This window comes from Drosophila suzukii, chromosome X (assembly GCF_043229965.1).
Source record: "Drosophila suzukii chromosome X, CBGP_Dsuzu_IsoJpt1.0, whole genome shotgun sequence".
Taxonomy (NCBI): Eukaryota; Metazoa; Arthropoda; class Insecta; order Diptera; family Drosophilidae; genus Drosophila; species Drosophila suzukii.
In genome coordinates, this window is record NC_092084.1 from 6,686,788 (window position 1) to 6,698,872 (window position 12,085).

The 12,085-nt window shown below is 42.4% G+C and overlaps 1 long non-coding RNA gene across 2 annotated transcripts in view; it reads left to right on the top strand.

Moving 5' to 3' along the window:
* Positions 1 to 11,708, top strand: part of LOC139353460 (uncharacterized) — a 35,945-nt gene extending 24,237 nt beyond the window's left edge. For both annotated transcript variants that reach the window (XR_011604746.1, XR_011604747.1), the window contains one exon: positions 11,525 to 11,708. This is a non-coding gene — a long non-coding RNA (uncharacterized lncRNA). The remainder of the gene's footprint in view (positions 1 to 11,524) is intronic.
* Positions 11,709 to 12,085: the final 377 nt, after the last annotated feature.

Genomic DNA, 12,085 nt, shown 5'->3' on the forward strand with positions numbered 1-12,085 from the left:
ACTCCCACTTCCACCCATCGCGAATACCCTGGTCCAAATACACTTACTCTATGGTATAGTCCTCGAAGGGTATTCGAATGTGGGTAGCTGTAAGCTGGTTTTTTTCCCCCCATTTCTTCTTCGCCGCTTTAATCGTAGACGTTTCCTGCGCTCACTGATTCACTTAGCCGCTCTTCCATTTTACCCTTTTTTTACTGACGCTATCTGCGTCCGCGTTGTAAATGATTGTCGGGTGCTTTTATTTACTTAACCATCATTTTACAACATTTTGTTTTAATTTTAGTCAGCGATCTAATGATTTCCTTAGATTTTCTCATATATCAGATCAGATATAGACTACACACATTTATTTAGTCATAATACATTTGAGATAAGATGTTGAACAGAAAGCAAAGTAGTTGAGCTCTCAGTACACCTTCATACTTAGTTTTATTTTCTAACGCTGCTACTTACATAGAAACACAATACGGATATAGTATTTAGCCATTAAAAAAATATTGTTTAACGAAACCAAGGACTTGTGAGACCTCGAATGTAAGAAGTGTCAGTTTCTATAAAAAAAAATCACAGCTTGATACATGTTACATGGTTTTCAAATCAAACAAAACCTCTTGTGACAAACGCACCATCAACATACTATTTAACATAACGGACCTCAAACTTTTTAGAACTAACTTAATATAACATTTTCTAAAATGTTCTCAGTTGATATTTTTGCAGCTTTCCAAATCGGAAAACTGTAGAAAATATTGTTTTAGCTTGGACCAATGTATTTGATACTTTATATGATGAAGAAGCGATCGTTACGTGTTGTAGTTATTACTGAAACTGTGTAATACGACTATCCGATCGATTTAAGGGCAACTGTACCACATGTTACTCTGATATGTTTTTGGCACATTATGTTTTCGAGATGATGGACTTCAAACTCCTGCCGGCTAGCCCTAAAGAATTAGTCACGTATGTACATACGTACGCCACATATGTACATTGTACATGCCATATGGGTTTTCTTATGGGACGACACTTGAAGCTTTTCCAGCTCCTGCTACCGTTAGTGCGTGTTGGCCCAGCAGGGCCTAATTAGATTACATGCAAATTAAATGCAGCACGTATGTGTGCACACTGTACATACTGGTGGGCTTATGTGGTGGAGGTGGAGACGAGTGCTTATGTACATGGTAATGGCTTTGATTTTTCGACTCTTGTAATTGTTTATTTACCTGCTTGTCGGATAGTAGCTGAGAGAGCCTTCGTCATAATGGTGATGAAAATCGATCACTGCACACAAAAAAGCACAACAACAAAATTTCAAAACAATTTCCAATATTTGCAGAATCAGGATATGTGAGTATGCCGAATCCCAGGCGAAGGCTAGGCAGTTGTGTAACCCCATGGAGGGCCTATAACTTGTAGAACGTTATGTGTGGTACGGTGAGCCATGTGTGCATGGAGTTCCATGGAAGCACACTAAACTGCCTTGGGACGCGGCAGTTGCACGACTGAATCTGAATCAGAAACTTTGCACGTTGCAACGTAGACACGTAGACACGCAGACTCGTCCTCGTCGCCCGATTCGCGCGAATGCGATTCTCGTTGCCAATTTCGGATGCTATATATATTGGCGGACGAGCGCCTGGCCTCCTCGCCTGTCTTGGCCCGTCCTGGTCTGGCATGGTCTGGTCTGGTTTGGTCCTGGCCATGATGCGATGGGCCTGCAAATCGCGCAACAGGCAGCAGAATCCCGCCCCCTGTAGCACCGACGGAGCGCTGAGGAGATGCATTAGTGTGTGTGTGGCATTGGCAAGCCAATGTGTGTGTGTGCTGGTGTTTGTGTTTTTGCAGCCAAGTGTGTGAATAAAAACAAAAGCTTGAATGAAAAGTTGCGGAAAAAAAACGAATACTGCTACAGTAAACACGAAACGACACACCCAAGGAGCGCAAGGGCCGGAGAGAAAGATAGAAAACGAGAATCCGTAGACGGGGAGGCTGAGAAATGTATATTATCCCAGCAGTTGAGCAATTAACGCAGGTATACCTTGGGACCAGGCATTGGCTGTTAGGCATAAATCAGCGCTGGCATGGGCTTAAAGCGTTCCCTCTTTCTTCTGGCAGTAGAGAAAGGAAGAAGAATTGAGGCTCTGGAACACTGGAACAGGAAAAACCCACTAGGACCTACCCCATTACCCACCCACCACCGCGGGCCATTCTGCCGTCGTCATTCTGCAGTTTGCAGTCTGCGGTGGCGCACACGTACCGCACAATGCAGGTGGTGGTGTGGTCAGTGTCAGCCTGTTGCTGCGCGTTATCAAATGCAGGAGCCCTGTATGCAACAGGCAGGAGGATACCCATACACATACATATACATGCGCAGGATACCCATACTCTGCTCCGCTGCTGCAGGCCGCACCCACACAGCGACCCTGACTTCGGCGTCCTGCTGCATACAGGTATATTCCGAGGGATATGCATACACACATACATACATACGTCCGCTTCCGCAACAGGCAGGATTCCTCTAAGCAGGGAGCCGGAGCAGAAGCTGGGGAATGCTCCTCCTTCTCCTAATGCTTGATGGTACAGCGCACTAATGCAAATGAACGAACGGATGCATCTGCAAGTGCACACACGTAATATCATGGAGGAGGCTGTATCCCTAAGCGGGTGGCTAAGCTGCACCTGCTCTCGGTGACTCCGGGCAAGAGGATTATCCGCCTACAGTTCCCGTGCATACCCCCCACCCAATCGTATTTACGTTACAGGGTCGAGAAGGGGCCTAGATTTGTCGGCCAGCTCGGAGCTCGGCTCCTGGGTAACTTGACTTGGGCTAGCACCAGCGCACGGATACACCCGTAAGATTGTCGCCTCCGGGAGCTCTTTCCGTATGCGGATGCGGATGTGGATGAGGAGTCGGAGTCTGGCTGAGTTTACACAACTTTAACCAGCGGAGCATAGCACTGTGACAAACTGATTATTGCGTCCAAGCCCCGTTGGCAGTCGGGCGGAGCTGCCTGTTGCAGCCTGTTGCTGCAGCCCCTGTTGCTATCCGGCTCACCACTACCAGTGCAACGGAGCTCACCAGCTCACCAATACACTGGCAAGGGCCACGCACACTTGCAAGACGGCTAACGCACACAGGCGCCCACCTAAGCTCTCAACTGTTGCTCGCTCTCTAGCAACAGGTACTCGGGAATCAGGAGTCCGGAGTCCGAAGGAGCCTACGGGGCATCTACACGGGAATCGTTACGGTCATGCGCAGACTATACACCGAGGCTACCTACCGACGCCTCGGAGATCCCCCCTCCAGCAGCTTCCCGTCGTTCGTTTCCTGCCATCTGTGCCGTTTCCCCTCCGGAAACTTGGAGCAGGCGTTTCCACGAGAAGCCCACGAATGTCCCCATCCACCACCGCCGCCTATCAGGATCCTCCGCCGGAGCAGGGGATGCTGCACACTGGCGTTGCGCCTCTGCCCATGGACCAGGTCTACGTCCACGTCCATTTCACTCATGACGGCACTTGGCGCGAGCGATGAGAATGCTATTACCGTACTTTTATGATGTGCGGCCGTGCAAATGAACGCCATTCTCTGTTTGCACATATTTGCGCCAGCAAAGATTGCAGATATTAATGCTAAGTTGGTCGTCGGCCAAAGTCCTCATTAGGCTAAAGCTTCTTTAATAATCTCCTCTTTTGTGTTGGTCAGACTTCTATCGCATTTGGTTTTTCGTGCTCTAAATCCTTTTATTTTTAATTCATTGGAGCATTTGGTTCGATTTGAATTCGTGTGGGTATGGAAAGTTTTACCTCGTTGAACAGCGGCAGCCAATTTAAAAGTCCTGATTTTTCAACAAACAAAAACACCATTGTTGGGATAGCAATGACATTTTTCCAAACACGGAATGTCATAAGTCGTTAAGCTCGTAATTAAATTCCCAACCAAATAGCATTTATACCTGGAACTCTTCTTTTTTGTCCATTTTGTACCATACTTTAACTAAGTTACAACTAAAAATCCTCTTAAAAAAGGGGTTTTGGGAAAGCTTTTTTAAAAGAATTATGATTTTGAACCTATAGAAAGGGTATTTTGGGTGAAGATAAAAAATTAACTATGGAATGTGAACCTTTTGTGACTTTTTAAAAAATTACCAATTGATTGGAATTTAAATCTAAAAAATTGTAATTTTTACTATTTTTAGGGCTATGAAAAGTTCAAACTTGGTGACAAAACAATGTATTTTTCAAAGTTAACCGAGACTTATTGAGTACCAAACTGATATTTGACTTAAACTAGCACTTTTTATAAGCGTAGATTGAAAGATCGCACGGATCAAATAAATAAAATCGGGTTTCTCTCGAAAAAAGGATAATAATGTGGTTTCCCACGTCTGGGTGTCTCCTATATATCTGCATATACATAAGGATGAAACTTTATTGAATTGCTGGCATTACTGTTCTTATTGTTCTTGTTGATGTTGATGTTGATGCTGATGTTACTGTTGTTGTCACCGAGCGGAAGTGCATCCGGTTACATGCAAACAAAATGAAACCAACACCTACGCACAATCCCCGGCAACAATGGGCCCCAAACGTATTGCTACAAACCCAGCCAGCCCGCCTGAGCCAATCAGTTGCTTTGGGTTTGGGTTTCGCACCCAGCTTTCCAGCTTGGAGCTCCCAGCTCCCAGCTCCCAGTTCTCAGCTCCTTGTTTTCCGAACAGGGAAAAACCACAGCCCCATCCTGGCCGCACTTCGGATCCTGTCGGAGCGCCAAAGCTATCGCCTGGCGGCTGTTGTAACCGTAACGCTCCAACAAGTGAGCGGACACAGGGACAAACTGGATGCGTTTGACAAAAGTTGCATAAATTAACGTTAAAAGCAAACGTTGTTGTCCAGCCTGTTGAAGTTCCAGCCTCTTTCACTTTGTTAGCAGGCCCGGTCAGTTGCCGCCCCTCCAGTCCAGCTACATGCAATAAAGTCATCAAATGCTGCCACCGATGTAGCCATGGCCATCATCCTGGCCGTCCCGCGATTCCCACTCCTCGTTGGATTCGTTGCCTTTGGCACATCATTGCGTTAGCATTCACTTTTCTTTTTTTTACATTTTCATTTTAACATTTTTTTTTTTTTTTAAATTACACATTTTTTCCCATTGTGATGATGCGGAAAAATGAATTTACAAGCCATTGCGAGGCAACATAATTTGATTTGGAACGGACATGCCATTGGAGTACTCTGCTGATGCAACAGCCTATGCTGCATGCACATTGTACATCGTCACACAGCCGCGTTCGAATCATTTCCAAAGTGTCACTTTGACAGCAAATAGCTTGGATGATACGTGGTAAAAGGAAAAATGTAGTCGTATAGTCCTGAGAATTATCTTGGTTTTTTATGTCTACCTATAGCAAGAGTCCTACTTCAGAACAAATGAAATGAAACAATTCTAATGTGTAACTTTAAAATGGTCCAACCGAAATCCTTTGAATATTTTCACGTATGGTTAGGGGCCAAACAGCGGACTCGTTCCTAAATATCTGAGGAGCTCACGTGCTCCTTACTCGAGTCTGAATCCGAATCCGTATCCTGCTGAGTCCGTTGAACGGACCAAAGTGTGGGGATGATGGGATGATGATGGTGGCCGAAGGGTTTGGTTCAGTAAGCTCTGGCAAAAAACGTGGCGCTCAAATCTAAATACAGAAATTAATGAATTATGAGTAAAGGGATTTGTTTCACTCCTGTGAATCTGAGCGACACCGACACCTTTCGGACCGACAAAACCCATCGTCAACAGGACAACAGGACATGAGGACAACGGCACCGGGACCATCCACACAGCAGGATGGTCCTGTGCCCACTTAAGTGGAAGACGACGTAAATAGTAACCATACATAAGCGTGTGGAGGTCTTAATCGCTTTGATCTTTATATTTCCATTTGGTAATTAATTAAACGAAAGGTTCTCTGTATTCATGCACTAATATGCACTTAAATTTTCTCATACCATGCCGATGCCTGCCGCTTATCCAAAAAGGGTTTCCAGTTTCCGCGACTGGCGGTGTGATGGTCAGTTATTTTCCGATTAATTAGTTTTGGTCTAAAAGGGGGAAGAAGGGTCGTACTCCAAAAATCTGTATGCAAAATAGTGTCCACCATTGGTAAACCGGATGTTAGGTATAAAGATCGTGTAACCCCTTTTGAAAACAAAAGGCTTGCTGGACTCTAGAAACACCCCGCTGATCCCGTGTCATTTCGGCGAAGCGGTTTTCATTAACCGATTTTGCTGTCTAATGAGTATATTGAATACCGCTCGTGGTAACCGTGTGACACATGCCAGTACACGTGTCTTTCGAAAGGAACGTACATGTATGCAATGTGCCTATTAGCGTGAGTGAGTGAACAAAAAATTGTTAACCCCTTTGTGTGAACCGAGCGTGCTCACAAATATTGCTATTTTTGTTCAGTTACTTACCTTGCTCATTTATTAAATTCATTTCTTAGTCTTTTTCTTGTTTATAAAATAGTACCAATCGAATGACGTAAGAGCAATGAACCAAAATCTAGTGAGCAACAAATAACTAATAAGCTGAGCCAGTTAGTTCAGCAAATGAACGTGACTGCCTTACGGGTCTTTAAAATAACTATGAATTTTTAATAAAGTATTTAGTCAGTTGGCCAAATATCATGCTAGTGTTATAAGCAGGGATCGAAACGGTTATAACTTTTATGAATAAAATTTATTTTAAACGTTTGTTTTTTTATTTTGATTATAAAAGTTTTGAATATAAAAAAAAGTCTTTCAGAAACTTTAATTGATTCCAACTTCAAATAGATCACTGAGAGACTTTTAAATACTTTGTTGAGTATAAAAGTCTAGGAAATATCTCAAAAGCAGCACATATTAGAGCGACCAAATTTGTATTTGAAACGTAAACTTATAAGGCCTTTACTGACTGAATTATTGTTTTTAAGTCTTATCTTCTTGAGCCTTTTAGCTTTTATTGTCTAGGTTGCTATGAGTTTTTAAAATAAATCCAGTAAATATGTCTAACTTGAAGCTTATGTCAATTGAAGGCCTTAAGCAAGTGTCATAAGGTGATAAGCAAACAGAGAAACAGATCTTGTTGGCCGGTCCACAGAATATTGGTCATCATATACTCAGAGACCAGATGAGATGCTCCTGATCGGTCCACAGAATATTGGTCATCATATACTCAGAGCCGCAGGGTTTCGTTAGCCGACCCAGCTAATTCATTATTGGCACCATTATCGCTGGCCGGGCGGGCAACGATTGAGCACCGCTCATCAATGGCAGTGACATCGGGAGCGGCCCAGCACCACCAGGACAACCAGCACCATCAGCACCACCAGCTCCAGCGGACAATGACAATGGGCAACGAATAACGAATAACGGAGGACGAACGACACGTATGCTATCATCGCATCTGGTGTGTTGTTTAATTAAATTTCTGAAATTAAAATGTTTTGTTTATATAAATTGAAAAATGCAGACACCAACACATGTACAATTCGCTTCAAGAACGACCAAAGGAACAAAAAAGAACACCAGGGAATCGAAGGACTCGCACATCGATGCCTGCATGCCCTTTATACCCATTATCCTCTATCATGGATGAAGATGCCATCCTTCGAATTTGTTTGCTCATGTATACAACAGCGCTTTAGATGTTGTTCGCCAGGAATAATTCCACTCCAGGCCACGGAATATCCCTTCCTGGGCGCCCAGTGGTAGTGGATTCGATATCGTCGAGTGCGGTGAATCCTTGGAAGAGTATTTCCTGTCGAATGGCAGTTGGATGTTGGCTAGAGGATGTGGAAGTGGAGATGGGAATGGGGATGGACAGGTGGCCACCATTGACACCATTGTTCAGCGCTCAAATCGCTGCTGATGGGACACATTCAACATTCAACCTAAAGCCCCATTCCGTTCTTGCCCTGAGCGTTTTTCAATTGGGCAGGCTACAAGTCAGTCATCCAGCATTTGAGCCGCATTTATTCATATACTCGTGCGAGCTTCCATGGGATATATGTATGTATGTACTCCATACCTGGTGTCTCCATACGGTTGCCCATATCTGTTCAGTTCTGTTCTGTGGCTCCCTGTCTGTTTGCACAAGAACTGTCGCTGGCTTTTCAATTTGATTCATTTCATTTCAATTCTGTTTTCTTTGCATTGTTCGAATGCGCCAGGGGAACCTAGAGCCTCGATCAAAACTGAACTCGCCGAGTAACTTTGGCACCGTTTAGTGGGGTAAGCTTGAACCCAAATCGAGGATAAAAAATCGAGAGTATTCTATGGAGTTTGTGTCAGTGAAGGCCACTCTTTCTATATTTTAATAGTCTTCATTTAATCCGGCAAGTCACCCCGTTTGGTTTCCATTTCGTGAAAAGGGTAACACCAAACCATTCATAATTATTAAATTATTCTGTCTCGCTTAAAGACCTAAAAATTGCATATTTTCAAAGCAGACATTCAGACAAGCTCCTGAAAAGTGAGCGAATGCGAGTAGGATTTGGATTTATGGCATTGTAAATCAAGAGCTACATTGTCATATTCTAGCATTTCTCCTAGACCCCATTGGCTGCTTTCTCCATGCGTGGCTTGTCATTTTTTAGCCCACAAAGGTCAGCGCAGAAAGGACCAAATAAGGGAGAAATTTCGCCAAATATCCAGACATTGTTGGACTCTAAATCATTGGGGTCCCATCTTCCTATGGCCAAAGAATATGCAAGAATTCCCTTTAATCCTGGCCAGTGCATACTGCAAGTCCACAGAAAGGTATTTGGTTGCACATTGGTCTTCATAGCTGGGTTCGGTGACACGGGCTAATGCAAGGGGCAATTGACAACTGAAGGGTATGGAATGGTTTGCAGTATGGATAGAACCGTTTTTCATAATTGACACGTCTCAAAGGATTTTGACAAACAGGAGTGCAAGCTGAAGCTACTGAGTCTGTGCAGTTTCATATCTGTGTGTGGGCTCATTTGACACTCGAATGGGTCAATATAGTACATACATATGCCCTAACAAGTGGACCGGGTGGACCGATGGGTGAGCAAGTCCTCATGCATAAAACACGGTAACAACAGCCACAGAAGCATGAACAAATTAATTTTCGATACCTGATTAAGCACAACTCATTTGTTCATTTGATCGGTGGGTCCTTCCTTTGCCCTTAGATCCTGTGGTCCACGTAGATGAGATGAGCCAACATGGATTGGGGTCCTTTCGAAAGGGGATGAACGAGTAGCGCAGAACCTTGAAAATGAATCGAATCGAAAGGAATCCCACCCAAACCAATCTTTTATTAGCAACTTAACTAAGCCAAAACGCAAACTGTTTGATGACAGCAAGAGCGACAGTTGCTAAACAACCGAGGGTCCCAAAAACAGGAACTAAACAAATATGCGAACCCAGATGAGGGCGATGGGTACTTCCGGCTACATCCGGTGGCGCTAATCAACCCTCGTCAGTCAATCATAGTCGAGAGCATCAGCAGAAAGATATTTAATTCGCTTTGAATCACACAGTTTTGGGAAAGAAACATCTTGTCCCATTTTACGACTGCAAAAAGGATTAAATCAAAATTAATTAATTCCGCGAATGGCTGTCATTTTGAAATTTCAATGGCAGGAGGCAAATCATACAGCCTTGTAGTCGTCTCCAAGAAAGTAAAAAATACAGCTTGCCTCCCAAAGTTGGGCCCCAGAAAGTCAATAGCCCAAAGCTGAACCGATGACGTCTCTGATGAGGATGAAACTGTGTTCAATTGCCGGGAAACTCTTCTTCGGTTTCCGACTCACTGCTGTCCAAACATGCACACGGATGAAGGGCCCATCTGCTGGGCCACATATCAAGCTTGATTGGCTGTAACCAGAGTGATGGTAGACAAACTCGTAGATGTCAGTGGCCAAAGTTTGAGCCACTAGCCACTGGAATCGCTTTTGAAATCTCGGTAATCGGGAATCGGGATGGAGAGCACTACATGGCGGGACCTATACACTTCCTGTGCCAATCAAGACAGCCTCTGGACGAAGGTTATGCTGGACAACTGGTTAACCGCAAAGTGCTTTCGCCTCTCAGACATCGGACATCGGCCTCAAATTTCCGTTCTATAAAACCCATTTCGATGAATGCATGAATATCCATATGCGCATATGAATCTGGGGTGGGCTGGTGATTGATTCAAAGCCGCTTTCAATCCAGCATGCAGATAAGCTGTCCGCATACACCCGTTAATTCCGTTAAACAAATGTCAATCGCCACAGAAGTCCGCCGGCCGTCAAACGGCTGTCAATCACCGCAGACAATGCAATCACGTCCAAGTAACTGCCCAGCACATGGCCAAATGGGGCGACGCTTTCTTAAACTCAATTACTGGGCAAAAAGAGTGCTCTCAAGGAGAAATGGAGGGAGGCGAACGGTCAATGCGTTAAATCCGTAAATAAGAGTTGTTTGTGATTTTTATTTTGAAAGACCCACTGGGATTTTTATATATTTTTTAACCAACTAGTCTGATTTTCTCACACTTTGGAGTCAAACGTAAATTTAGTTTTACTTATTGTCCAAATTTGATGAAGAGTAAAAAAAACGTTATTTTTGACGATTAAATAATAATAATAATAATAATAATAAAAACCTCTTATTTACCGTCCCTGGTTTTATGAAAACAAATAGTTACTTTACAAAATAACACTAAATTTAATTTTAAAAAATGTTACCTGTAAAATTCTAGTTTTATAATTCAATTTATGTTAACATATTTCATGATCTGGATTCATGATTTGAAAGATTATGGTTTGTCATCCAAACATAGTCAAAACACATGTTCCTATTATCTCTGGCACAGTTTTTTGATATAGTTTTGAAAATTCGGCCACACCTACAAAAAATCAAAAAATGAGCAAAAAATTTTTATTGGCCGCAATGACTGCTTTATCATATACATCAAAAGCGCGGATGCATCCTATTTATAGAAAGAAATATGGTTAAAAACTTTTACTCGATATAATCAAGAATATACTACATTCTTAATGCTTTAAATTAAAGTCGGAAAGGTCTTACATCTTTGTAAGATTCTTATTCACAAACCTGGACATAGTATTACTTGATAAACAGCTTGTTTCCAACATTTAAATGTAAGCATTGCAATCTAAATAAGCCTTTTTTAATTATAAATATATAACCTACCAAAAATAATCAAATACCATATTAAGCCTTAGGGTAAATGATTAATAATGATAATAATGATTAAAAGCGATTAATATTAACTTGTAACAAAATATTAGTTTTATAAAAAAGCCCGCCACCAACAAATTAGAAATAACTTAGTCCTTGTGCAGAACTCAGCTTAAAGCTTAAGAAAGGACTCAATCCTGGTGTGAGACCTGACAAGTATTTTAAGCTTTTCTTTGATAATTTTAATGTAATTTTCTTTATACATGTTTTATTTTTTGTAAATTTAACACGCAAATCATATTCATATGTATCCCTCTGTATTTTCCAGATGATGTATTCAACATGAACGAGGAATAGCTTACGCGAGGGTCATGATTTAGAAGCGAACAATACATTGAAGTCCAAATAATTTTTATGATATTATACCATTGTTATGCATTACTAATATTTTTAGTAGCTTTGTGGTTAAACTTGTAATTTTACCGCCTTCAAATAAAACAAAAGAAAATAAAGTTTACCTTTTTAATATTTAATTAAACACCCCCAAAAGTATGCATTATTTATGGATTGGTTCGCGACTCGGCTAAAAGCTTATACATATTTTTGCAGCATACTTTCGGGCAGCACATATTTGAGCTTACTTTGATTTTGTGTTGCCGCCTTTTGGGGGCTGCTGAGTTTTTAGTTCGCGCAGCCACCTGCTGAAAATTCTGTTCGCCTGGTACTTCGAAACTGAAAATTTCTCGATTTGCCGACAAAATTGGCTACAACTCGGTTCAAAATTGATCAGAAGTCCGGAACTTGTAACTTTCGTGGCGAATTTCTCGATTTTGTATACCAGGCGAACAGAATAAATAGCAAGTTGCTGCTGGGATTTTTCGCTTTGTGG